Source organism: Sturnira hondurensis, unplaced genomic scaffold (assembly GCF_014824575.4).
Source record: "Sturnira hondurensis isolate 20B ecotype Veracruz unplaced genomic scaffold, ASM1482457v3 Scaffold0004136, whole genome shotgun sequence".
Taxonomy (NCBI): Eukaryota; Metazoa; Chordata; class Mammalia; order Chiroptera; family Phyllostomidae; genus Sturnira; species Sturnira hondurensis.
This window is the reverse complement of record NW_028076767.1, coordinates 9,409,155-9,413,567: the sequence shown is the minus strand read 5'-3', so window position 1 is coordinate 9,413,567 and position 4,413 is coordinate 9,409,155.

The following is a 4,413-nucleotide window of genomic DNA, read 5'->3' as shown; positions in this document are numbered from 1 at the left end:
AATGGGACAACATCAAACTAACAAGATTTTGCACAGTAAAGGAGAACAACAAAATAAAAAGCCCACAGAATGAGAGAACATATTCACTGATACATCTGATAAGGGGTTAATGTCCAAAATTTATAAAGAACTTTCAAAACTCAACACCAAAAAAACACAAACAACCCAATTAAAACATGAGCAAAGGACCTGAATAGACACTTCCCCAAAGAGGACATACAGATGGCCAATAGACCTGTGAAAAAATGCTCAATGTCACTAATCATCAGAGATATGCAAATTAAATCACAATGAGATATCGTCTCCCGTCCGTCAGAATGGCTATCATCTGTAAACTAACAAACAACTAGTGCTGCTGAGGATGTGGACAAAGGGGAGCCCTTCTCCACTGTTGGTGGGAATGTGGGTTGGTGCAGCCCCTGTGGAAAGCATATGGAGACACCTCACAAATTAAAAATGGATCTGCCTTTGACCCAGTGACCCCACTTCTGGGAATATATCCAAAGGAACCCAAAATACTAATTAGAAAGAACATAAGCACCCTATGTTCATTTCAGCACTATTTATAACCACTAAGATATGGAAGCAGCCCAAGTGTCCATCACTATGTGAGTGGATAAGACAACTACTGGGCATTTGCAAATGAAATACTACTCAGTCATTAAAAAGAAAAACCCTACCTTTTGCAACATCATGGATGGACCCAGAGAACACTATGCTAAGTGAAATAAGCCAGTCAGAGAAAGACAAGTACCATATGATTTTACTCATGTGTGGAATCTAATGAACAAACTGAACTAACAAGAAAAATAGAGACAGACTCATGGCTAGAGAGCAGGATGACAGCTTAGTGGGGAGCAGGGACTGAGCAAAAAGGAAAAAGGACACATGGACACGGACCACAGTGCGGTGACAGCAGGGGAAAGAGAGTAGAAGGGGCTAAGTGGCAATGGGAAAAAGTCAATAAAATACATAAATATAAAATGCCAAAGAATATACCCCTAAAAGTTCACAAAAACTCATAAGTGACTGAGTTTAGCCAGAATTCAGGATAAGAAATCAAAAATATAAAAATCAATTATATTCCTATACACTCACAATCAGCACTTGATTTTGAATTTTTAAAATACTATTTACAATAGCACCCAAAAATGAAAACACAGATATATTTAACCAACGGCATATAGGATCTAAATGCTGAAAACTATAAAATACTGATTAAATAAGTCAAGAAGACTAAATAAGTGGACAGACATATCATGTTTATGGATTGATAGACTCAATAGTGTTAATACCACATTCTCCCCAATGTGATATATAGATTCCACATATCCCTCATCAAAATCCTAGCAGAATTTTTTGTAGGTATCAACAAGCTGATTTTAAAATTTCTGGAAAAAAGACAAAGGAACTAGAATAGCCAAAATAAATTTGAATAAGAAGAACAAAATTGGAGGACTCGCTTCTGATTTCAAGAACTACTACAAACTATACTAACCAGAGACAGTGTAGCACTGGTGGAGAGAAACTAGTGGAGGTCAACAGACCAGAATCAAGACCCAGAAATAGACTCGTACAATCCTGTTCCACTGACTTTTGACATAAGTCAAAGGCAATTTAGTGGAGAATGGATGGATAAACTTTCTAATAAGAGTGCTAGAATAATTGGATGTCCATAAGCCAAAACAAAAACAAACAAGCAAACAAAAAACTCCACAACATAGACCTCATACCTTGTTTTGAAAAATTAACTGTAAAAGGATCCTAGTGCTAAAGGTAGTCATAAAATGATATAAAAACTTTTGGATGAAAGCATAAGAAAAAATATGCAGGACGTTAGGCACAGAATTTTTAGATATGATTAACCCCCAAAGCACAATGCATAAAAGAAAAAAACTGATCATCCAGATTCTAACAAAATTAAACCCTTTTGCTCGGCAAAGGACACCATTCAGAGAATGAAAAGACAAGCCACAGACTGGGAGAAAATGTCCAATCTCATTTTGATAAGGCTTATATCTCAAAAAAATTCATTAGGATGAAAATAAACCTTCCAACTTAAAAAATGGGCAAAAGTAATGAACAGACCTTTATTTAGAAAGATATGTACATGTCCAGTAAGCATATGAAATACTTTCAACATCATTAGTCACTGAGGACACATAAATTAAACCACAACAAGATATCGCTGTGTACTTACTAAAATGGCTAAAAAAAACACTGATGATAGCGATTGTGGGCAAGAATGAGAAGCAACTGGAAATCCCATGTGTTGTTGATGGATATGCAAGATGGAAGAGCCACTTTGGAAAGCAATTCAGCGGTTCCTTACAAATTTAAACATACACCTACTACGTAACCCAGCAATCTCACTCCTGGGCATTTTATACCAGAGAAATGAAAAATTTATTTTTACCCAGAAACCTCTATGCAAATGTTTATATCAGCTTTACTGGTAATAATCAAGAACTGGAAACAACCCACATGTTCTTCAACAAGTGAGTGAATGAGTAGACTGTGATATATCCATACAGTGGAATTCCTGTCAGCCACAAAAATGAATTGTTGATTCATGCCACAAAATGGATCACTCCTAAATTCTTTTGATAGATGAAAAAGGTCAGACCTAGAAGAATAGAACTCCCTTAATATGAAATTGTGGACAAGCAAAATTATAGACATGGAAAACATATCAGGGACTGTGGGCTGAAAGGTTGGGTAAGGGACTGACTACAAAGAGGAAGCATGATGGAATTTGGGGGGTGAGGAAACTTCTGTGTACAGTTGTGGGGGGAGATGTAAGACTAGTAATATGTAGGTAAATTAAACAATGTCAACCAGGGTGTGAGCAAAACACAAGAGAGAGGTCAGACTGTGACACAGGAATCTAGCTGGATTACAAATAGATCACATAGCCACACCCAAGCAGATGAAGAAATGAGTAACCCAAGTAACTTTGGAAAACAGAGTTTTGACTAGATACAATAAGGCTGATGACAAAAGGAACTGTGCCTGAGTATTATATGACAAAGCTACTTTACATGTGTACTAGGACTGAAAAACATGCAGATATACTGAAGGTAATGAGAGCCAGGTCTCCTACTATGAGTAGCCAGCCATAGAAATAAGTTAAGGCCAGCAAAGGAAAAAGTTTAGAATAAACTGTGGTTCTGGATTTGAGTGGGAATATCCATATGAACTCATGTTTTGTTTATTTATATATATACACATTTATGTATGAGGTCTGTCCAGAAGGTATCCAGCCATGTAATATCATAAATAGAGAGATTTACTGAAGAAGATACAAGAACACTGTACATTAAGACAATGATACCTCAGTCCCCTTCAAAGTAGGCACCTTGGGACCTCACCTAGTGCTCCCAGTCACCATCAGCTGCCCCGTCGTCTTTTCCTGAATCTCATTGGCAGTCTGAAATCTCTTCCCTTTCAAAAGTGATTTAGTTTTGGGAAAAGCCAAAAGTTGTAGAGCACCATATGTGGGTTGTGGGGTTGCTGAGTCACCTGGGAGATTTGAAGTTTCACTGAAAAACTCTGTACAAATGTGATGTATGAGCCAGCACATTGTTGTGATGAAGCTGCCAATCACCAGTTGCCCATAGCTGTGGACTTCTGAATCATACAAATAGTTTTCATGGAGGAACGTTTAACCTTAAATCGAAATCTGATGTGGATTCATTACCCTACTCGCTCAGTCATTTTTAATGCAATCACCACACAGTACACATGCTCACTCAACGGTGTCTACCATCCCCACTGACTAGTGCAGTGAAGTCATCATTGTTCACCTAGGTGCATTCCAGTACACTGCTCTTGACTGCCGGGTTACATCAATGTCATGAAAACCATTCTCATTATATTAACAATGGCTGGATTTTTTCCAGACACACCTTGTGTGTGTGTGTATATATATATATATACACACACACACACAAGGTGTGTCTGGAAACACTATATATATAAAGATAGGGGATATATATATATACATCCCCTATCTTTATTTCTGAGAGGAACTAGCAGCAGTGATACCCTCACATTCAGATTTTAAATGTCCTTCTTTAATAAAAAGGAACAGGGCTCCTCAGACAAGCGGTTGAATCCAGCACTGGGCAGAGAAAATGTAAGACAAGCCTAGAGATCTTGCAGTGACAGAAAGTAAGGAAGTGCTAAAAAAAAAAAAAAAGACAGGACACACAGCTCCTTAATGTTCTCTGAATAGCCGAAGATAGAACAATTTGAGTAATAAATGAACAATAGTATTGGATTAATAACCCGAAGGCCAAAATACATATACATAAGCCCATACCAATATAAATAAATAATTAAATACATAAATAAATTGGAATTGTACTGCTTTCTGCCACCCCTTACCAAACAAGTGTATTTATAACAAAT